This window comes from Nomascus leucogenys, chromosome 19 (genome assembly GCF_006542625.1).
Source record: "Nomascus leucogenys isolate Asia chromosome 19, Asia_NLE_v1, whole genome shotgun sequence".
Classification (NCBI taxonomy): domain Eukaryota; kingdom Metazoa; phylum Chordata; class Mammalia; order Primates; family Hylobatidae; genus Nomascus; species Nomascus leucogenys.
The window spans coordinates 8,600,625-8,625,460 of record NC_044399.1 but is presented as its reverse complement, the minus strand read 5'-3'; the positions used below and the strand labels follow the sequence as shown (position 1 = coordinate 8,625,460).

The window sequence follows — 24,836 nt, the reverse complement described above, 5'->3', positions numbered from 1 at the left end:
AAAAAAAAGAAGTTTCATTCATCTGAACTGGACCCATCTAGATCTCAAACATATTTTCGCATGGCCCTGTTTATAAACAACTTGATTAAAGATGTATTACAAGTTTCATGGGCCATATAACTTTTAGTGATTTATCAACAAAGATTTAGAATCATTGGTAGAAAAGAGAGGCTTGTCTTTGTGAATCCTTCAGTTAGGGCACGTGAAGAGTCTTCGTAGTGTCTGGCCACCATCTCTTCCTGCTCAGGTCCAGGAGCCATCATGTCAAGTTCTTTATTTTCAGATGTGCCTTGGCTGGGTAGTTTCACATTTCTCATTATGAGGAAAAAGTAGCAATGCTGTTATTGCTCTCAATACTGTGGCTTTTTGGGACCTGTTAATATTGAAACTATAGATCAACTTGCCTCTGGAGTTCCCTGATGTCATTTGTTTCATGCTAGGTGCATCATTACTAGGACACTGCATCCTCCATCATGGCCCTGGTGAATACTGGCTTCCAATGGCTCCTTAAAGGCTGTCACCATAATTCGTTTATGATGACCACAAATGCAAGTCTCGCCCAGAGGGTGCAGGAAAATGTTTTCTGGTCGTCTTAAACTTAACTGTCTAAGGTTTTGCAGCCATGTCTTCTCTTGATTACCTTATGCCATGATTACCGCATTCCCAGAATGTAGTCTCTTTCAGTGCTGACCTCACCCTTTCCTTTCACAAACCATCACTAGTGGGGAGGCTAGGCGAGGGGCAAAGAGTGATCCTATTTGCCCAAAGAAGGTCCATTCCTCATCTGGCACACTTCCCTACCACATGGCATAGCTTAAGACCAACCTAGGAAGACAAATGTCACCACAGGATCAGAGGGAAGAGAGGACATCATTCCGAAAATGGAGGCAAAAGAGGACATTGATCAGAAGGGCTGCTGACAGTGTGGAACAAAGGCCTCAAAGGCCCTTGGAGGAGAGAGGTGCTGTTCTCCCTACAGAACTGCCCTACACGTGGTACAGACCTGCAGAGAGAATGGAGTGGCTGCCCTGGCTGCCAGCCACAGCAGGTGCACAGGTAAAGAACACCACCACCCCCTGCCATCTGTGATGCTGTAGACCAGAGGCCAACAGACTATATGTGGTTGGAACATAGAAAGGCATGAGCCAACCCATGGGCATACGGATGTGGTTCAAGCACAAGTGCCTGCCATGTGCTTAGTAGTTCAGAGCCCTGAGCTTGTCCTGTGTCCAATGCAAGTGCGAATCAACCAAAGTCAGCACATCAGCACAGCACCATTCTGGTCACCCGTCTCAGGATCCCATGAAACACTGCGCTGGCCAGCTGGAGCAGTCTATTTTTTGTGCTGTTGTCCTAGAACTTGGGCCCTGGGGGACAACACCTTCAATATGAGTCTTGACACTGCACAGGGCATCTGGTCAACCTCACATGCAGGCTGGAGGGTTGAAGAGCATTCTGACGGGAAGAAATGAGGACATGGCCCACACTATCCCTGGTCCAGGCTTGGGGCATTCTTCTTGTTTAGCTCTGCATATCCCAATCAGTCCCAGGCACTGGGGGGACAGAAAACTTTGAAGAAGGCACTGCAAAGCATGGAGCCCCTAGAGGCTCAGGTGAGGGCTCCATTTGGCCAGATCTAAGTGCAGTACTTGCTGCGGTTTCCTTGTAACTGGACTCCCAACCCACACATGTATGTATTGTCACGAAACACTGGGTGTTTGCTAATGGTGTTCCCTCTGCCTGATAGCCCTTCCTGCCATCCCAGCCTTTACCTGGACAACTCTTATCATGATTTAAGATCCAGCTCAGGCATCACTGTCTTCACCAAGCCTTCCCTAAACCCTCAGCCTGGGCGAGGCACCTCCTCCTCTGCATTTTCCTTCATCACTGCACTCAAACCACCACGTGGTATCCTAACAGTGTCTGTGTCTGTTTTCCCAAGTAATTGGTGATCTCCTTAAGGTCAGAGATTGTTTCTATTCATCTTTGTATTTTTAGTCACCTGCAGAGTAATGGATAGATACGTCATTGGTGTTCGACAAAATGCCTGCTGAATAATAAGTGACTAAAGGAATGTGTGAAGGGATTGAAACTCCTTAGTAACAATTATAAGGGTATTTGCACAGACCCATTATCATTTTGAAACATCTAATTTTAAAGGTTTCTTCCCCAGTAAACATGATGTACCTTTCAGCTCTCATTATCCCTACTTGAATTGTCCTGGGTTTGGGAACTTCCTACTGCAGTCCATTCCATGGCATTTTCGTATATAGAATGTATATTATGCCATCAGGACTGATTGCCGTACTGTCAGTGGGCAACATATCGATCATTATTGTTGGAAGACTTGAATTTTAATTTCTCGTTATAGTGGGCTATTTTTCAGCCCAAACACTCCTAATAAAAACAACTAAAAATGTTAGGTAAATTATTATTGGGCACCATTCTTTTTTAACCCAGCACATAATGAACCAAGCAACATGTGTGAGAACCATCTGAAAAACAGACAACAAAAACAAATCTGGGAACACTTTTAGATCTTGAAATTATTGGACATGGACTATAAAATAACTCTGCTTACTGTGGTGGGTTGAATCATGGCTCCTCAAAGATGTCCACATCCTAGTCTCTGGAACCTGTGAAAATGTTACTTTATATGGTAAAAGGAACATTGTGGATATGATAAAATTAATGATTTTGAGATTGGAGAGATTATTCTGGGTTATCCAAGTAGGCTCAGTGTAATCCCAGGTGTTCTATAAGAGAAAGTCAAGAAGATCAGAGAGAAAAAAATGTAAGGATGTAAGCAAAAGTCAGAGAGGAGATAAGATCTTACACTTCTGACTTTGAAAATGGGGGAAGGGCTCACAAGCCTAGGCATGTACATGGCTTCAGGAAGCTACAAAAGGAAAGGAAATGGATTCTCCCCTGGACCCTCCAGAAGAAAGCAAGGTCTTTCAATACCTTGATTTTAGCCCAGTGAAACTGATTTCAATCCTGACCTCTAGAACTTTAAGATAATAAATTTGTGTTGTTTTAAGCCACTAAGTTTGTAGTAACTTGTTACAGGAGTAATAGGAAACTAATACATTTATTATGTTTAAAAAAGTAAAGATTAGCTTAAAGATATCTCTGAAAAGATGAAACTACTGTTAGATTTCAAAAATAACTAAATAGTACTTCTAGAGGTTAAAAGCACAATAGCCAACATTTAAAACTCAGTGGATGGGTTCAATGGCCAATTCAACACAGCTGAAGAGAGAATTGATGACCTAGAAGTTAAATCAGAAGAAATCTAGGATGCAGCAAAGAGAGACAAAAAGATATACAGTAAATTAGAGAGGCTAAAGTGATAAAGTCTAACTTACATTTAATCAGAGTCAAGAAGGAAAAGAGTGGATGGAAAAAGATAGTATCTCAAGAGGTATGGGTGCCTTTCTCACTTTCCACCATCTTGGTGGCTGCGCTTGGTTGGGGGCCATCCCACACCTAGGCAGGAAGATGGTAGCCACAAAGAAGATGAAAAAGTCACTGGAGTTGATCAACTCTAGTTATGAAAAGTAGAAAGTACATGCTGGGGTACAAGCAGACTCTGAAGTTGATCAGACAAGGCAAAGTGAAATTGGTCATCTGCTCTAACAACTGCCCAGCTTTGAGGAAATCCAAAACAGAGTACTATGAAATGTTGGCCAGGACTGGTGTCCATCACTACAGTGACAATAATATTGAATTGGGCACAGCATGTGGAAAATACTACAGAGTATGCCCACTGGCTCTCATTGATCCAGGTGATTCTCATACTATTAGAAGCATGCCAGAACAGACTGGTGAGAAGTATACTATGCAAATTTTTTTTTCTTTTTTTTTTTTTTAAGACGGAGTCTCGCTCTGTCTCCCAGGCTGGAGCGCAGTGGCGCAATCTCGGCTCACTGAAAGCTCTATCTCCCGGGTTCACGCCATTCTCCTGCCTCTGCCTCCTGAGTAGCTGGGAGTACAGGCACCTGCCACCGTGCCCAGCTAATTTTTTGTATTTTTAGTAGAGATGGGGTTTCATCATGTTAGCCAGGATGGTCTCAATCTCCTGACCTCATGATCCACCCACCTCGGCCTCCCAAAGTGCTGGGATTACAGGCGTGAGCCATCGCGCCTGGCCTCAAAATTTTTCTTTAATAAAACTTGCCAGAGCTTGTTTTAAAAACATTTTTTTTTTTGCTCTTTTTTTTTTTTTTTATTTTTTTTTTATTTTATTTTATTTTATTTTTTATTTTTTTTTTTTTTTTTTTTTTTTTTTTTTTTTTTTTTTTTTTTTCTCATTTAATTATATTCTTAATGCTGTTCTTACAAAAGCATTGTCTTTGTGTCCATGAGTTCTCATTGTTCAATTCCCACCTATGAGTGAGAACATGCGGTGTTTGATTTTTTGTCCTTGCGATAGTTTACTGAGAATGATGTTTTCCAGTTTCATCCATGTCCCTACAAAGGACACGAACTCATCATTTTTTATGGCTGCATAGTATTCCATGGTGTATATGTGCCACATTTTCTTAATCCAGTCTATCGTTGTTGGACATTTGGGTTGGTTCCAACTCTTTGCTATTGTGAATAGTGCCGCAATAAACATACGTGTGCATGTGTCTTTATAGCAGCATGATTTATAGTCCTTTGGGTATATACCCAGTAATGGGATGGCTGGGTCAAATGGTATTTCTAGTTCTAGATCCCTGAGGAATCGCCACACTGACTTCCACAATGGTTGAACTAGTTTACAGTCCCACCAACAGTGTAAAAGTGTTCCTATTTCTCCACATCCTCTCTAGCACCTGTTGTTTCCTTCTTTTTTAATGATGGCCATTCTAACTTTAAGGTATTTGTTTGATTTATTTTCTATCAGTGATGATTTTTTTTTTTTTTTTTTTTTTTTTTTTTTTTTTTTTTTTTTTTTTTTTTTTAAAGGGGTATTGGCTGAAATTTTCTACAGCCAATGAACAACATCAATGTGCAGATTTAAGAATCCCAATCAATCCTGGATATTTTGGGGTGGCTTTATAGAGGCAATATAGCATAGTGGTCTAGAACAAAGATTTTTAAAGTTTGTAAGCACTATTGAATTCTAGTTTTGCCACTTATTAGCTATGTAATTTTGGGCAAGTAAATTGACCTTTCTGAGCCTCCATCTCCTGATATATTAAAATAGGGATAGTATCTGATTTATTGGTTGGTTATGAGGAATAAATATGTATAAATGTGATTAGCATAGTCATAGGTCCAAAGTAATATGCAGTACATAATTGGTGATATTTTCAGTAGTGTTCAAAGTAAATTTTCTCATGATGAGTTGAAGTCTGCTTTCCGATAATTTCCATTCATTCTTCTTTTATTGTTTTTAGACAGGGTCTCCCTCTGTCTCCCAGGCTGGAAAGCAGTGGCATGATCTCTGCTCGCTGCAACCTCCACCTCCCAGGCTCAAGCAATCCTCCCACCTCAGTCTCCTGAGTATCTAGGACCACAAGCAGGGATCACCACATCTGGCTAATTTTTGTATTTTTGTAGAGATGGGTTTTTGCCATGTTGCCCAGGCTGGTCTTGAACTCCTGGGCTCAAGCGATCCTACCGCCTCGGCCTCCCAAAGTGCTGAGATTACCGGCGTGTGCCACCACACCTAGCCTCCACTCATTCACTCTAATTCTGATTTCTGGAGAAGCACAGAACAGGTCTGCTTCCTAGTATACCTATGCATTCATTCTTTAACTTTTTAAAGCTTGGTAACTGCAGAAGAGCAGGGCCAGGTGAACATCAGGACTCCCTGACACTGGTCATGATAAGCCAGTGTTTCATATAGTTGCAATAATTTTCTTGGCAGTGTGGAATCTCTCAAAGACAACTGGGAGTCTCAGAATTCTAGAGTGTGAGAGCAGCAGTTGGGTGTTAGAATCCAGCAAGCTCATTCTGCAGGTGAAGAATAGGAGGTGCAGGGAGTGGAAGTGGCTTAGCTAGACTCAACTGGTGGTTGAGCCATCCACCTGCCTCAGCCCCCAAAAGTGCTGGGATTATAGGCGTGAGCCACCATGCCTGCCTCTGCTCTGTATTTAGAGTAGACTTTACATCTGCCTGGTCAACCAGACCATGATCCAGGGTGCAGCATATATTTTCTTTGTGGCTTGATGATGGATTTTCTAAATTTGAAAATCCTTTCATTTTAATTTCCAAAAGTCCTTTTATAATTTAACTAAATTTGTATAGTGCTTTTTGACTCTTCCAAGAATTCCCTTCCCATGGGAGTTGCTTTAAGTGGGCCTGGTGCTCATTCACTTGCTGACGTTTCTGACTCTGCAAGCCTCCATCTTTGAATTTGCCTAAGTTTCATCACTTCCTTTTATCGAGTTCTCTTGTTTTTTTTTTTTTTTTTTTTTTTTTTTTGAGACACGGTCTCGCTTTGTTGCCCAGGCTGGAGTGCAGTGGCATGATCTCAGCTCACTGCAACCTCCGCCTCCTAAGTTCAAGCAATTCTCCTGCCTCAGCCTCCTAAGTAGCTGGAACTACAGGCGCGCGCCACCATGCCCGGCTAATTTTTGTATTTTTAGTAGAGACAGGGTTCCACCATGTTGCCCAGGCTGGTCTCAAACTCCTGACCTCAAGTGGTCCACCTGCTTTGGCCTCCCAAAGTGTTGGGATTACGGGCAAGAGCCACCTTGCCCAGCCTCAATTCCCACCTGAACTCTATTTTCATTTATGTGTTTCATATATTCATATTATTTGCCTTCTTCCTTTTTTTTTTTTTTGAGATGGAGTCTCACTCTGTCACCAGGCTGGAGTATAGTGGCATGATCTCGGCCCACTGCAACCTCTGTCTCCTGGGTTCATGTGATTCTCCTGCCTCAGTCTCCTGAGTAGCTGGGAATACAGGTGCGCACCACCACATCCAGCTAATTTTTGTATTTTTAGTAGAGACGGGTTTTGCCGTGTTTGCCAGGATGGTCTTGATCTCTTGACCTCGTGATCTGCCCGCCTGAGCCTCCCAAAGTGCTGGGATTATAGGCATGAGCCACTGCGCCTGGCCACTTTGCCTTAATTCTTAGCAAGGTAAGTTATTTGCTCTTAAAAGTGGGCTTGATGGGAAGGAGATAAACCGCAGCAATATTCTTTTTTTTTGAGACAGGGTCTCACTCTGTTACCCAGGCTGGAGTGTAGTGGTGTGCTCTTGGCTCACTGCAGCCTCAACCTCCCAACCCCAGGTGATCCTCCCGCCTCCCGATCCTTCCGAGTAGCTGAGACCACAGGTGCGCACCACCATGCCTAGATAATTTTTTGTGTTTTTGGTAGAGATGGGTCTTGCTATGTTGCCCAGTCTGGGTCCCAGCAATATTCTACCAGCAATTCAGTAACGTGTAAGCACCACCCGCTTTCGCGTGCTTCTCAAACCCCCACTGATCAGCTGAAGCACAACATATGCCTCTCTCAGGGTGTGAGCCTTTATGAAGACTGGCTATTTTATCTCCACTCTTTTTTATGTCCTCATAATAGTGGCTGAATTATCTGGGAAGCTTATACACATTCCTAGCCTATTAGGGCATACATCCTCTCAAGATGGCCTTTTTTTTAGGCTTTTAATGTCTCTGTTTATAGATGCAACTTTGGTGTTTAGGGTCTAATAGCTTTTGAATTACTCTAGGCTTCATGAAAACAGCACCATTTCATTTTTACCACCATTTTCTGAAATATGCTGGTAAAAATGAAATGGTGCTCTTTTCGTGAATTGAGTTAACTGGGGTTGCACTGTCAGTAGTACAAGTTCCATCCAGCCAGGGCTGAGAGGAATAATTTATGTCTTTTTTTCCCCACAGGAAAAATATAGGCCTTTCAATGCTATAAGAGAAATTTTGTTTAATGCATAGGAAATTACTCTGGCATACAACCCAAAACTATCTGTGGAATAATTTTCAGTATCACTCATGATAATTTTTAATGTGTCAAAGTGGAAAATTGGACTCACAACCCTTGGGAAGCCTCCTGTCTGAGAACTTTTGAAAGCAGCACTGGAATGAGGTGAATGTGTAACTATGCTTCATGTCAGACCCGTCCTGCCATCTTCTGAACTTGCTGGTCACATGAACTGGCTTGTTCTGTGAATTTCATTTTGTGGTGCCATCAAGGTTAGTAGAGTGAGGGTTGGTGGAGCCAGCTGGCTTATTCAGTAAATATCTGCCTTTCTGAAAGGAAAAGAGAGCGAAGAGGCTTATTCCTTGTGTGAATTTCAAATGGGCTGCCTGTAGAAATTGTCTACAGCATGTGGCCTAAACAGCCAGGATGAAGGGAAAATTCTTCTGCAAAATCCCTAACCTGAGATCCAATAGCCGGAAACACTTCAGTCTTTTCCCCACTGTGGTCTAAAGGGACAGCAATGTGATTGATGGACACAGTAAAAAGAGGTTATAAACTTAATTTAATGGCAAAGGGTAAAAAATTGCATAGAGGTGATGACATAAGGCAGAAGCTACACAGGTTCCCAGAACCCCAAGGGCTAACCAGCTGATAATATCACTGCCCAGCCTGAGGACCCCACCGGGAAAAGTAGCTTGTCTTTGCCATTCATGTGGGGAAGGCATGATTTAAATTCTCATCCCCCCTGCGCCCACCTGCACCTGACTTTGGGGACTGTTTACATGTCTCCCTCCTCACCAGATGCAAGGGATTGGTACAAAACACGCCCAGCACATACAGACTGTTTACTATGGCTGAATTAATCATAATCTCTGCACAACTTATCATATCACCGAACTAGACCTCAGGCTGGAGGTCCATTCCTGCATGTCAGTAGAAATCATTTCCCTGTTGTCAAAAGACAAAATTAGAACAAATTCAGTTTAAAATATATATAGATATTTTTCATTGAGACAGGGTTTCCCTCTGTTGCCCAGGCTGAAGTGCAGTGGCGCAATCATGGCTCACTGTAGTCTCGACCTCCTGGGCTCAAGTGATCTTCCCACCTCAGCCTCCCGAGTAGCTGGGACTACATGTGTGTGCCAGCACACCTGGATACTTTTTTTATTTTTATTTTTTAAATTTTTTTTAGAGATGGGGTTTTGTCATGTTGCCCAGGCTGGTCTTGAACTCCTGGGCTCAAGTGATCTGCCTGCCTTAGCTAACCAAAGTGCTGGGATTATAGGCATGAGCCAACACACCCAGTTGGCTTAAAAATCTTTTTTAAGATCTGGCATTTATTTGCAATTCTAGAATTGGGGCAACACCTCATTCTATAAGATAGAGCGTTTCGATGAGCCAAGCAGAGGAGATTGGCTTTATAGACAGAAAAGGCCTAAGAAAACAGAAACAGAAAACAAAAAGCAGATTGGTAATTGCAAAGTTACTTTTCCTTGTAAAGCGGAGGGAACTTCTTTACCGTGCTGACTCAAACTGGCCTGTTTGGGGATTTGGCTATTATCTTTCTCTGTCTCCTGATTTTTTGGAAGGTCAGATAAACAACTTAGTTTCAGTTGGAAACTTCAGCGTGAGTAACTCCATTTTGGTTTGGTCTGTTGAAACTAGTGCAGGAGCTCAGTTCTATCCTAGAGCCTCCTAAATTGTATTGAACACTATCAAATCCCTTTTGGGCAGCAGAGTAACTGCAGCCTAAAAGATTCAGATCATTCTAAACTGAGGGATGGGGCTGTAGGGGCAGAAAGGGGCAATTTCTTTCCTCCCCATTTATAAGGGCCACACCCAACATACTAATACCAAAGACAGGTTAACAAGAGAAAAGCGCAAGTTTATTTGATCATAGTTTCACATGACATGTGAGCCTTCAGAATGAGTGACCAAAAGATACAGGGAAAATGATCTATTTTTATGCTTTAGTTCAATGAAGTACAGACAGGAATGTAGAAAGGGGATTGGACAGGAAGTCTATGGTCTAATGCTAAGAGACTGACGGGGAGACCCGGCGAGGCCTGTCTGTTCAGATTCTCCGTGGCCCCTCTGTGCAGCATTCCTTCGTCTCTGGTATGGGGAAGGACCCTTCTGGGATGAGGGTCTTAATTTCTTTATGGCCAGTACCACACAGAAAGGCAAAGGGGTTAGGGATTCAAGTCATAGTTTTGGACTTTTTGGCTGGCCTTGGGGGAAAGGAGTTTTGGATTTTATGGCCCACCCTGGAGAAGAGGGATTCTGGTTCCTATTGCTTGCCTCAGGAGAGAATCAGAGACAGGGACAGGAGGGTGGGAGAAGGTCAGGGAGAGACTTTGCGTCTGAGGCTGCTTCTTAAGCCTTTTCTTAGGGTGTGGTTTTTCTGGGCCCCAACAGGGCCAAAATGTCTTTGCTCTGTCCGTTCGACATCCAGTCAAAAGGAGCTGGAGTACTCGAGGCTCTAGTTTCTGTCCCCAAAACACATTCCCGTCTCCTTTTCCTTCGGAAGGCCACTGCTCAGCCTCTTTTGATAAAAGCACAGGACAGAGACAGCCATTAAGATATCAAATAGCTACAACTGCTATGGCTGCCAGGCAGTAGATAAACCTGAGTAAGAAGATTTCACCCACAGATACTGAGTCCTTAAGGCAGAGGGGATATTACTAAATAACCCTTTCAGTTGCGACCGCCAGCTCAGGTTTTGAGGCAGCTAGGGGTGAACCCGGTCTGCATGGACAAGTGCTGGACACCAGGCTAGCCGTGAAACAACTCGTGTAGAAATGTAGCTTTCACTCTTGGGAGAAGGATGACCTCGTTACCAACTTCAAAGGATGGGGTATAATGACTGATCCAGTCCCGTGATGTGCCAACCCCTGTAATCAGGGGTGTGGGTCTGTTACCATAGAAGGGTAAGAGAGGCGTTCTAGGCAGAGAATAGCCGTCAGGGGTGGGTAGAATTCGAAGCCTGTTTTTCTGCCTGCAAGCATGGCAGGTGTCCATTTCCACATGAATCCACAAGGACAACGTACCACCTAGTGTGGGGTATTCTTATTATCTGAGCAATCATTATTCAAGTCACCACAGTTTTTTGTTTGTTGGTTGGTTGGTTTGTTTTTGAGATAGAGTTTTACTCTTGTCGCCCAGGCTAGAGTACAATGGCACGATCTTGGCTCACTGCAACCCCTGCCTCCCAGGTTCAAGCGATTCTCCTGCCTCAGCCTCTGGAGTAGGCTGCCACCATGCCCAGCTAATTTTTGTATTTTTAGTAGAGACAGGGTTTCCACAGGTTGGTCAGGCTGGTCTCAAACTCCTGACCTCAGGTGATCCACCTGCCTTGGCCTCCCAAGGGGCTGGGATTATAGGTGTGAACCACTGCACCCAGCCATCACCACAGTTTTTGTTGCTTTTAATTAATTATTTTTACAATTTCAGCTTTTATTTTAGACATGGGGTACCTGTGCAGGCTTGTTACATGGATATATTGCACCCAGGCAGGGTGCATAGTACCCAATAGGTAGTTTTTAAACCCATGCCTCCCCCACCTTCCTCTCTAGTAACACATGGTGTCCATGGGAACCCATGTGCCACCATTTTTTAAAGACTATACCAGGAAGCCTTTTTTTGTTATATGAGGAAATATTCATTAAAGAACTGACCATCTGTGAAATCAGTCCCCATCCAAATGTCACTCCAATGTCAGATGAATACTAGTTAAAAGTGTCTAGATTTTGTTCCTTATTTCCTAACACCATAAGTAAACAGGTGTGCTGACTGAGGTTACCAGGTGAAGTTAATAAACCTCTTAAGGTCTGCAGTGCTGTAGAATGCCAGTTTTATTTTTGGCTTTGCCACTAACTAGCTTTGTGAACTTTCACAAGTTACTCCTCTTCCCTGGGCCTCAGTTTCCTCATCCACAAAGCTTAGAAGTTAAAACAGATCAGTATTTTGAATCTAGTTGGATATTAAACTCACCTGGGGGAAGGTTTAATATGTGTTTTCTTTTAAAAGCTCAGAGTGCCCCTCCCTTGTCCAACTAAATCAGAATCTCAGGAGGTGCAGCCCTAACCTAATCTCAGGAGGTGCATCTCGGGAGGTGCAGAGTTCAGATTCCCCAGGTGATTCTAATCCAGTTAAGAGTGGAAATCAACTGGCTGGGCGTGGTGGCTCACACCTGTAATCCCAGCACTTTGGGAGGCCGAGGCAAGCAGATCACCTGAGGCCAGGAGTTTGAGGCCAGCCTGGCTAATATGATGAAACCCCATCTCTACTAAAAATACGAAAATTAGCTGGGCATGGTGGTGAGTGCCTGTCATCCCAGCTACTCCGAAGGCTGAGGCAGGAGAATCACTTGAACCCAGGAGGTGGAGGTTGCGGTGAGCCAAGATTGCACCATCACACTCTAGCCTGGGCAATGAGCAAAACTCTGACTCAAAAAAAAATAAAAAAAATATAAAGAGTAGAAATCATGGAACATGGGGATTCTTAACATTCATTCCATGTTTATTATTATTGGTTTTTCTCACAGCTTAGCTTTAGTCCTAGGGATATGTATAGGTGCAAAGGAAGTGTTTCTATAACCCCATCCCATTCCTATTAGGTTTTAAGCCTTTTTCATAAATAGCTTTCTGAGACACAGTAAAGTTTTTGGGGAAAAAACACACCACCACTGTTTTTGCCACATTTGCTGTGAACACAGCATTCTCACCTCACACAAATCCATGTTCCAGAGAAACAGGGTGCTGCTGCCTTCCCAGAGAAATGTCCCACAGCTGCTGTGACTAAAAGGTGACAGACAGAAAAGGAGCAGATATGGCAACCGTCTGGATTGAAATAATCTTTGGGCTTTTCTTGGCCAAGGTCAGCCTTGGGGCTCCCATGTCGTCTAACTCCTCTGCGTTGTTCAAAATGGCCTGAAGAACTTCTGAACACGGACAATTGTCCAGCTTGGTCAGGTCCAAGGCCACCGCTGCTCGGGCTGTGCCATCCGCTTGACCTGGGCACCAGCCAACTCCAGGCATGTTTCCCTGTTTTCTTGGTAGAGCGTGCAGGTCATTAGCCTGAAATGTTGGATTGCCATCTTTTTTCCCTCTTGGAAAATGAGACTGTTTTAAGATTATTTGCAGAGGAATTGAAATAAATTGAGTGATAAAGATTTCACAACAGCTGTTTGTCATGGTTAATTATCACAGACAGTCTGGGTGACAAAGATGCTCTCCTTGACCATATTTCAGTCAAGCTCCTCTGAGCCCTGTTTTCAACGAGGCTTTGTCCTTGACCGTGTCTTCGCTTGCCTGGACCAGTTTGAGCAAGAAATCCAGATTCATTGCCCCTAGTCCTTCAGCTAAATCCCTCTGTTAATAATCAATAACAATAAACCAGCGAATATTTATCAGCCTCCCACTACAATGTCTGTGATATGCTCGGAAGTCATATTGTATTGGTTTGCTAAGGCTAATATAACCAAGTACCATAGACTGGGTGCCTACAGTATATGTATATATACCATATGGTGGATCCACAGAAGAAATCTATTCTGTCACAATCTGGAGGCTGAGTCTGAGATCAGGTGTCCACAGGGTTGGCTTCCTCCGAGGCCTCTCTCCTGAGCTTGTAGGTGGCTTTCTCCCGATGTCTTCACGTGGGGGTCTCTCTGGGTCTGTGTCCTAATCTCCCCTTCTTAAAACAACACCTGGCATATTGGATCAAGCCCACCCGAATGACTTTATTTGAACTTCATTACTTATGTGAAGACCCTGTCTCCAAATAAGGTCACAGTCAGGTACTAGGGGTCTGGACTTCCACACATGAACAGTGGGCGGTGGGGGGATAGGGGAGCGATTCAGCCCATAACATATTGGTAGCATAGAGATGTATCTGTAATTTGATGTAGGATGGAGATCTATTGATATTTATCTTCAATTTGTTTTTGTTGCTATCGACCCATCTGGAAGAAATGAAATACTTTCTCTTATCCTCTGGAAGCCTGAGCTCTCCTTTTCCTGGGAGGGAGAGCCACTTGTTTGCTTTACTGTTTGAAAGAATAGAAGAGGCTATTCCAGGACTGAGTTGGACACCCTGGAAATGATTCATCCAGAGTTTTGTGTTTAAAAGGTCTGTGCCCTGAAGGGGATTTGCTGTATGTCCAAGAAAGGAAGGACTTAGAGCCTGGAGATTAAGGATTTAGGAAGGGAATGGTTTTGTGAAGTGGATTCTTTGAGGCTGGGAAGGGCAAGCAGGAAGTAGGGTGTGTAGGAAAGAGGACCACCCTTGATCAACTGAATCATAATCTCAGGGGGTGCAGCCCTAACACGTGCAGAGTTCAAATTCCCACGATGATTCAAATCCAGTTAAGAGTGGAAATCAACTGGCCAGGCGCGGCGGCTCACGCCTTCCTCCCTCCCTCCCTTCCTCCCTCCCTCCTTTTATTTTCTCCTGACACAGGGTCTTACTATTTTGGTTTCAAACTCCTGGGCTCAAGTGAGCCTCCCACGTCAGCCTCCTGAGTAGCTGGGACTGCAAGGGCGCTCCACCACACCAGCCCATTCTCCTTTTCTTGGAGATAGAACCTCTGAGTGTTAGCAGGGCACATGGCCACCCAACTAGACCCTACAATTCCAAGCCTTCTTACAGCTAGGTGTGGCCACGTGACTAAGCCTGAGCAGACAGGAGGTGAACAGGAGTGCTCTGAATGGCCTCTGAGTCATCCTCTCGGAAACAAAGTGACATGACCTGAAGTTTCTCGCTCCTCATCTCCATAGGCCAGAGCATGAACATTAATGGAGGTGAGTCAGCTTCAACTGTGCCATGAGGACCTCACCCTAGGAGGTGGCAGAGACACTGGAGGAATGGAACCCAAGTCATGGAATAACCTCATACTGCAGAGCCACCTTGCTAATCCTGGACTGCTCACCTCTGGACTATCACTGGAGAAATAAATAAACTTTTAAGTTGTTAAAGCCACTGTGTTTCAGAATCTTTTTGTTACAGCAGCTTACCCATATCTTACACCTAGCAAGTAAGAGCTTGAGTCAAACTTTCTGTAGTGAAGAAATTCAAATCAATTATACATGCTGATAAAGAATGCTAAAACTTCTTCCTTTAAAGAATCTGTTATAATTGATTTTATTTTAAAATCTATGAGAACCTTTAAGTAAATTATATTTCAGTGAGGGATGGCATCTTCCTTTGGACTATGAGATCTTTTGTATATGAAAATCTTTTTGGTAGAGAGAGGATAACACTTTTTTATTTATTTATTTATTTATTTATTTTTTATTATTATACTTTAGGTTTTAGGGTACATGTGCACAATGTGCAGGTTTGTGACATATGTATCCATGTGCCATGTTGTTTTGCTGCACCCATTAACTCGTCATTTAGCATTAGGTATATCTCCTAATGCTGTCCCTCCCCTCTCCCCCCACCCCACAACAGTCCCCGGAGTGTGATGTTCCCCTTCCTGTGTCCATGAGTTCTCATTGTTCAATTCCCACCTATGAGTGAGAACATGCGGTGTTTGGTTTTTTGCCCTTGCGATAGTTTACTGAGAATGATGTTTTCCAGTTTCATCCATGTCCCTACAAAGGACATGAACTCATCATTTTTATGGCTGCATAGTATTCCATGGTGGATATGTGCCACATTTTCTTAATCCAGTCTATCGTTGTTGGACATTTGGGTTGGTTCCAACTCTTTGCTATTGTGAATAGTGCCGCAATAAACATACGTGTGCATGTGTCTTTATAGCAGCATGATTTATAGTCCTTTGGGTATATACCCAGTAATGGGATGGCTGGGTCAAATGGTATTTCTAGTTCTAGATCCCTGAGGAATCACCACACTGACTTCCACAATGGTTGAACTAGTTTACAGTCCCACCAACAGTGTAAAATTGTTCCTGTTTCTCCACGTCCTCTCCAGCACTTGTTGTTTCCTGACTTTTTAATGATGGCCATTCTAACTGGTGTGAGATGGTATCTCACTGTGGTTTTGATTTGCATTTCTCTGATGGCCAGTGATGATGAGCATTTTTTCATGTGTTTTTTGGCTGCATAAATGTCCTCTTTTGAGAAGTGTCTGTTCATGTCCTTTGCCCACTTTTTGATGGGGTTGTTTGTTTTTTTTTTGTAAATTTGTTTGAGTTCATTGTAGATTCTGGATATTAGCCCTTTGTCAGATGAGTAGGTTGCAAAAATTTTCTCCCATTCTGTAGGTTGCCTGTTCACTCTGATGGTAGTTTCTTTTGCTGTGCAGAAGCTCTTTAGTTTAATTAGATCCCATTTGTCAATTTTGGCTTTTGTTGCCATTGCTTTTGGTGTTTTAGACATGAAGTCCTTGCCCACGCCTATGTCCTGAATGGTATTGCCTAGGTTTTCTTGTAGGATTTTAATGGTTTTAGGTCTAACATTTAAGTCTTTAATCCATCTTGAATTAATTTTTGTATAAGGTGTAAGGAAGGGATCCAGTTTCAGCTTTCTACATATGGCTAGCCAGTTTTCCCAGCACCATTTATTAAATAGGGAATCCTTTCCCCATTTCTTGTTTTTGTCAGGTTTGTCAAAGATCAGATAGTTGTAGATATGTGGCATCATTTCTGAGGGCTCTGTTCTGTTCCATTGATCTATGTCTCTGTTGTGGTACCAGTACCATGCTGTTTTGGTTACTGTAGCCTTGTAGTATAGTTTGAAGTCAGGTAGCGTGATGCCTCCAGCTTTGTTCTTTTGGCTTAGGATTGACTTGGCGATGCGGGCTCTTTTTTGGTTCCATATGAACTTTAAAGTAGTTTTTTCCAATTCTGTGAAGCAAGTCATTGGTAGCTTGATGGGGATGGCATTGAATCTATAAATTACCTTGGGCAGTATGGCCATTTTCACGATATTGATTCTTCCAACCCATGAGCATGGAATGTTCTTCCATTTGTTTGTATCCTCTTTTATTTCACTGAGCAGTGGTTTGTAGTTCTCCTTGAAGAGGTCCTTCACATCCCTTTAAGTTGGATTCCTAGGTATTTTATTCTCTTTGAAGCAATTGTGAATGGGAGTTCACTCATGATTTGGCTCTCTTGCTCTGTCACCCAGGCTGAAGTGCAGTGGCCCAATCTTGGCTCACTGCAACCTCTGCCTCCCATGTTCAAGTGATTCTTGTGCCTCAGCCTCCTGAGTAGCTGGGATTACAGGTGTGTACCACCATGCCCAGCTAATTCTTTGTATTTTTAGTAGAGACAGGGTTTTGCTGTGTTGGCCAGGATGGTCTTGAACTCCTTGCCTTAAGTGATCTGCCTGCCTTGGCCTCTCAAAGTGCTGGGACCACAAGTGTGGGCCACCATACCTAGCCACATTATGCTTTTTTTTTAAATTAATACATTGTGGAAAACTTGAAAATTAAAAAATGAGTAAGAAGAAAAGTAAAATCAACTCAGTGGAACCCATCATCAGTATTTCATGTTATATTCTTCAGGCTTCATTCTATGCATACATAGAATTTTATTTTTGAAATTGGATCATCTGCATATACGGAATTGCATACTACTTTATTCTCTGTAACCTCATAGCATGAGTATACTGTATTTCAAAATCAGTAGAAATCCTTGGAAAACATTTTTTTTTCTGGTTTCATATTTTTTCTCATGGTTAATTTGCATTTTGTTTGATCATGGCCTTTTACTGAACATTTAGGTTGCATCCTAGTGTCTTTGCTATTATACATTGCAGTGACAGTCTATAATAGACAGGTGTCAAAGATGTAGAACATCTTTGAACACCATTCCTATATTTGGATAATTTGGTAATTTCCCACTTTCTGAGTTCTGCCTTTACAAGGCAGAAGCCAGAAGACTGTCATTCACCGATGCCTTTGGGCTACAGTTACAAACTTGGGACATAGATTCAGATATACCCAGTGACACAGGTCGGAGGAAGTGGGTGACATAAGTAGGCCACCATGCACAGGGGTGTGTGTGGGTTGCATGGCAGGGGTGGAAGGGGCAGCATATGGATTTCAACGGCTGTGGTGGAAGAGCACCTGTGTGCAGACCTCATGCTGAGCAATGGTGGCTGTCACATTTTGCTAGAGCAGTTTCTACGGCACAGTGGGCATTGTTCCTGGCAGTGAGCCACAGGGCCTAGGATTTAGTGCTCCCAAAGATGAGTTATCTGAGCTTTCTGCTATCCTGTAATAACATCACATGTGGTTTAAATAGCCAGAGTAAATTTTGCTGAAGAGGATGTGAATCAACAAGAACTCTCATTCATCACTGATAGGAATGCAAAATGTTGCAGCTACCCAGGAAAACATTTTGGCAGCTTCTTACAAAGCTAAACATGGTCTTACCTTGGGATCCACTAATCACACTCTCGGGTATTTACCCAACTGATTTGAAGACTCATATCCACACATGTACATGAATGTTTATAGCAAATTCATCTAAAACTGGGAGCAACTAATGGCTTTCAGCAGGTAAATAGATAAACATAGTATGGTATATTTACACAATGGAATGCTATTCTGAAATAAAAGGGAATGCATTGTTATGCCATGCAAAGATGTGGATGAATCTTAAAGGAATATTACTAAATGAAAGAAACCAGTCTGAAAAAGTGATATATAATTCTACGTATATTCTGGAAAGGCGAAACTGTAGCGATGGTAAAGAGATCAGTGGTTGTCAAGGATTCAAGTGGGTTGGGAGAGTTTAAAAAGATGAAGCACAAGGGATGTTTTCAGGGCAGTGAAAATATCCTGTATTATACTGTAATGATGAATACATGATATTATGAATTTGTCAAAACTCATGGGGCTGTACAATGCAAAAAATGGACTTTGATGTATGCAAAAATCATTTAATAGATCATGGGATCTCAAGATGGAATACAGAATGTAAGAAAAAGAATATAACCATAATACATGTATATGAAGGAATTTCACTGAAGGGGCTGGGGGAAATGGGTGGTGATCTAAGTAACTCTGGAAACAAGTGGAGTATCTACGAATAAAGGCAAAGGGAACTGTACATAAATACTGTATTCTTGTTGATAAAGTTGTTTCCCATAGGGGTAGGGTAATAATTCTGATACTTCTATCCATGTATACTGGAATTGAATGATTGAATAGGTAGATGACATGATGGGAGCCAGGTTTCTCACTGTTAAGAGTGGGAATTTACAGATAAGTAAGGGGAGGAGGCTAGAATGATCCCTGGGGTATTAGAGTAGAGTTGGAGACATCAGTATGAACTTATGTTTAGCTTAATATTAATACAGATTGTTACATATAGAAATATTTATAGCTAAATGTATTTACATAGTTTAGTATACATACATGTATTTCCTTGCTCTGTTGGCTGGGAAAGACCCTAGTAGTAATGAGCATACTTAGTGCCCGGATATTGGTTTCTAATACTATTTTTCAATAAAAGGATTCCTAGGGGGATTCTAAGGGGAGAGGGCTTGTTCTAGAACTGGGCAGAAATATACAAGATGATTCTGGAGTATCTGATAATGCTAGAAAACAAGGAAGTAGTAAAAATAAAAGCAAAAAACCCACATTGATGGGGGTATGTCATAGTGACATAGGAGCCAACTGAAAAAGCCCCCAATGTCCAAAGCTGGAATAATTTGAGCAAGAAAATAAGTAAAGTAACATTGGATTATAACCCTATGTATAAAATAAATATCCATGGATCCATACTGATATAAGTAAATGGTTGAATAAACAAGAGACAAATCTTCTGTGCAGAAGAATTCCAAATAGTTATATATATGGTTATACATATATATATAGTTATATATATATATATTGCCCTCGAAGAGGTGGAGCATAACTTCCCACTCTGTAATTGTGGGCTGCATAGAGTGACTTTCTTCTAAAGAGTACAGTATGGAAACAGAGAAAAAGAGCAACTTTATAGTGCAGAAACCTGACAAACAAAACCTCAGCCAGGTGAGCAAGGTCAACATCAACCATGATAAATCATGTTTATGGTATGTATCCTTGATATGATGTGATGAAAATGACATTTTATTTGCATGGTTTTCCTCCCCAAAACCTAACACCCCAGTTTAATCATGTAAAAAACATGAGACAAATCTCACTTGAGTGACAGTACACAAAATGCCCAACCAGACCTTAAAACTTTTAAGGACTTTAAAAACAAGGGAAGTCTGATAAATTTTCAGAGCAAAGAGGAGCTTAAGGACACAGGACAATTAAATATATATAATGTGGTATCCTGGGTGGAATCCTGGAGTAGAAACAGGACATTAGGTAAAAACTAAGAAAATATGAATACAACATGGACTTGGTTAATAATATTGTGTCAATATTGGTTCACTAATTGTGACGAACGTACCTTACTAATATATGGTATTAATGGGGGAAACTGGGTGGGGTATATGGGAACCTTCTGTACCATATAATTTTTCAGTATATATAAAACTCCTCTAAAATAAAAGTTTATTTAAAAACAAAAATACAACTTGTATGTTGCTGGTACTCATCCCATTAAAGTGTTGCAGTAGCTAGTGTTTAATTTATATTTGGGACATAGGTGATGTCTGCAAGATGGTGGAATAGGAGCTTTCTACCATCAGCTCCCTGCAGAAACATCAATTTTGACAATTACCCATTGACTTTTGTGAGAATCTGTGAGTCCAGCAGAGATGTTCCAGCACACCGTTGGAGCAAAAAATTCGAGAATAGATGCTTTGAAGAGGGTAAGAAAAACAGTTTCACTTTACCCACATCACCTCTTCTCCAAGTGAGCACCCAACTCCCCCAGCCATGCAGGATGGTACCCAACAGGTTCACTTCTTTCTCATCTCATCCAGAATACTGAGGTAATCAGTACAGCTGAGTGGCTGAGAGAAGCCAGAAACAAGGGAAGAGAGGTCAGGGACCCTACTGAGTGCTATGTGGAGCCTATTAGGAAGCTACCTACCAGCCACTTGGAACATTTCTCCCATGGACCCCCTACCTCAGCTGGCTCATAGCATCCCAAATGCTCCACATGCCTCACTCCTCCCCCAGCAGGCTGGCTCTCTGAGTGTTCCCTGCAGATGGCAAGTGCAGGTGTGTCACACAGACAACCAGCTTGACTCTGCAGGATTGGCAGAAGGCACACAAACTTGAGCATTTCAGAGCACTGCCTTAGGAGTGCTCTCAATCCCTGGCCTGGCTTTATGGGATCAAAACAAGGCCTATGACCCTAAGAATTTCCACCTCACCTGCACAGGGAACAAGAGGTGTAGAGCAGATGCATTCATAGAAAAGGTCTAGGAGTCTTAGAATCCCTAGCTCAGCTGATTGATGAAGGCATTTCTCTCTCAAAGCCAGTCAGTAAAGACTGGAAGGGTGACTGATCCTTCTTCAATGCAAAGACACAAAGACAGCAACATAAGACTTCAAGAAACATGAAAAAAATCAAGGAAACATGACTCCACCAAAGGAAGACAATAATATTTCAGTAGCCAATCCCAAAGAAATGGAGATCTATGAATTGCCTGACAAAGAATTTGAAATAATTGTTATAAGGAATCTCAGTGAGCTACAAGAGAACACAGATAGACAAATTAACAAAAAATCAGAAAAACTAACACATGAACAAAATGAGTTTAATATAAAGAGAGAAATCATAAAACAAGAACTAAACAGAAATTCTGGAGCTGAAGAATACAGTGAATGAAATGAAAAATGCACATCAAGTGAAAAAATGGGTTATTGGCTATGGTTTAATATGCAGCATTTTTCTTTTTATAATGGCTTATAACATATGGTGCATCTTACCATTAATGAATCTTAGATTTGATTAAATACAATATTACCTTTTAAAAATGTTTAAAAACTGATGGAAAAAAGATTTATAATTTAAATTTGTAATTTTCTTTTGGTGGTTAGTATTTTTCTTATTTGTATACTCTTTTAATATATTAGGAATATTCTTCACCCCTTGTTCATGAGAAATATTTTATCCAATTTTTTTTTTTTTGCCTTTTAGTTTTGATTATGGTGTTTCATTATAGAGTGTCTTTCCTAGAACTTCCCACCAAGCAGGCTTTCATGGTTGGTGGGTTTTTGTTAAATGACTGCCAGGGAGCAGAGGTGAGGGAAGAATAGTGTACAGGGAAGGAGGGGAATCCAGCACAAGGATGTATGGTTGCATTGACTGTGTAAGAACAAATACAAATTTAAAATAAGAGGCTTAGTTCTGTCTGTTGAAAAGGATTTTTCTTCCCTACTCCCTTTTCTTAGACACCTTTCCTTAGAAAATTTATAATTGTAAATTTATATTCTCATCTCCTCAAAATGTATCCCTTATTAGACTAGATTGGGCTTTAGTCAGCTGGCCATTTTTTTTTTCAGCTTTATGATCCAGGAAGCTTGAGAGCCATCTTTTTGAAATGCAGATATTGAAAGAGACAGCTCCTCTATCTCCTTTGGGAGGAAAGGAGCCTACTTTTGGTGGGCTCCTTGCTCTAATTTGCAAAGCTGTCTCCAGTCATAAAGATATGAGAAATTAATGTTTCCACTGGATAAAGCTAATAAGCTAACCTAGATGGTTACCACAATTACCAGATGAATTTAAGAGGATGAACTACGTGTGGCAAATGGTGCTGTCAAGTCCTCTTTCTTGAGGATGATTTATTATTTATCTTGAGAACATGTATGTCATGGATCGTATATGCTTGGGTACTTAAAGAGGTGAGCTTTATTTCTGTCTTTGCAGTCCTTATGGATTGCCAGTGATGTGCATGATATTCTAGTTTGTTTCTTATTCATTAGTAAAAGTGTTTTCTTCCTATATCACCACTGTAGAGAAGATTTCTGGTTTGGGAGATTTCGATTTTAATTATATTTCCCCAACAGCTACCACTGGAGGCAACCAGCTCCCGGTCTCATGGGATCATGACATGTGAGGATCATGAGATCTTTGAGGAAATGCATCTCAGAACTTTGCACAAGGTTCAAACGGAGAAGCATTTATTTATTGGCTCCTGTACCCCACTGGTCTAGTGGAGTGTTAAGCCCCCACACTTGTGGGCTGTGCATGCCTGAATGAAGAGATTCTCACAGTTCTCGCCCATCAGCAAGTGACAGGCAGGAAGCGGAAGGTGAGACATGTGGGTGCTTTAGGCAAGACTTTGTCAGACGATACCTGTGTGAAGCTAGTCAAAACCAGGGCAAAGCTGGTCTCTGCTGCAGTGGCTTGAGGAAGATGATTTGAAGTAGAGAACAAGGGGTGCCTGGCACATGTAGGCTTGTTTGTTTGCTTTTGAAGTAATAAAAATCTTAGCATAGGTTTTTCTTTGACCTAGGATGCCACAATTTAACAACTGATGTTTCCTTATTTGGTAATGCTGCCTCTCAAGTATTTACTTAGAAATAACACCAAGATGGTGATGGAGAAGCAAAAGAGCAGGAGTTAATATACTACAGCATTGCATAGGATTTTAGAGTTTCTGTGTGCCTCAGAGAACACAGAATCTCAGTGCTGGAGGACACCATAAGCACCATCCAGGTGTGGCATCAATCTGAAAGATGGATTCCCTTTTCAATACCCTATCACTTCTATCGTTGGCTCTTTGCTGTCAGAGTTCTTTGGTGACAAAGAATTCCAAGTGATGGTAACGACAATGGTCTCCATCTAATGTTAGTGTTTAAATTATTTTTTAATGTCACTAGAAAATTGAACAAGTAAAATATTTAGGGTATCATGCCAAGTAAACATTAAATTAGACAAAATAAATTTATAATAAAATTAGTGTTTTGCTGCATGGATAAGGAAACCAGATATGTCTTATTTAAATAGACCAAACTATAGAAAATCAAGATCAGTTGTAGTACAGCACAATGAGATAGATATGTTATATAAATATATTCCATTAACTATAATGAGGGGTTGAATGTCTGCCACAAAAATAAAATAACATCACTCTGAGCTGAACATATTAAAGAAAACATGAATAAAAATATTCAAACAATGAAAAATAACCCTGTGCCTACAGTGCATCAGCAGTAGAATTGCTTAAAGGAGGCTTGAATGAATTGATATCAGCTACTTTCATAAAAGAGAAAAAAGAAAAAGACTGTTAAAGAGAAATGCTCTGTACTTCTGAGACTGTGCTGCACTATATGTTCTTAGAGAAACCTAAGACATCAGTGGGAGTTGTCAAGTGTAGAACTGTTGCAGCAGAGATGCAGTGAGGCTGACGACATACCAGCCGAGAAAACCCAAATTACAGCCAAGTTAGACAAGCAAATCATAAGGAGGCCTGTAAAATGGACCACTCTAGACAGCTGAATTAGATCCAGTCTAGTGATAATATTGGTACCAAAGGAATCAGAAACTGCAATTAAGAAAACTATTAAAGAAGACATTCCAGGCATGTAAGACAGTTTATTTCTTGATATTTCTTTTTTCTTTTCTTTCTTTCTTTCTCTTTCTTTTTTCTATCTTTCTCTCTCTCCTTCCTTCCTTCCTCTTCCTCTCTCTTCCTTCCTTCCTCTCTCTCTTTCTTTCCTTTCTTTCTCTTTTCTTTTTCTCTTTCTTTCTTTTTTCTTTCTTTCTCTTTCTTTCTTCTTTTTCTTCCTTTCTATCTTTCTTTCTCTCTCTCTCCTTCCTTCCTTCCTCTTTCTCTCTCTTCCTTCCTTCCTTCCTCTCTCTCTTTCCTTCCTTTCTTTCTCTTCTTCCTTCCTTCCTCCCTTCCTTCCTTCCTCCCTCCCTCCCTCCCTTCCCCTTCCTTCCTTCTTTCCTTCCTTCCTTCTTTCCTTCTTTCCTCTTTTTCTTTCTTTCTTGAAACAGGGTCTCACTTTGTCACTCAGGCTGAAGTGCAGTGGTGCAATCATAGCCCACTGCAGCCTCCTATTCCTAGGCTTCAGCGATTCTCCCATCTGAGTCCCAAGTAGCTGGGACAATAGGCCTGCACCACCATGCCTGGCTAATT

The 24,836-nt window shown here is 41.6% G+C and overlaps 1 pseudogene; it reads left to right on the top strand.

The window, feature by feature from the left end:
- The first annotated feature begins 3,501 nt into the window (after window positions 1-3,501).
- The window catches only part of LOC115831561, a 34,396-nt pseudogene continuing 13,061 nt past the window's right edge, over window positions 3,502-24,836 (top strand).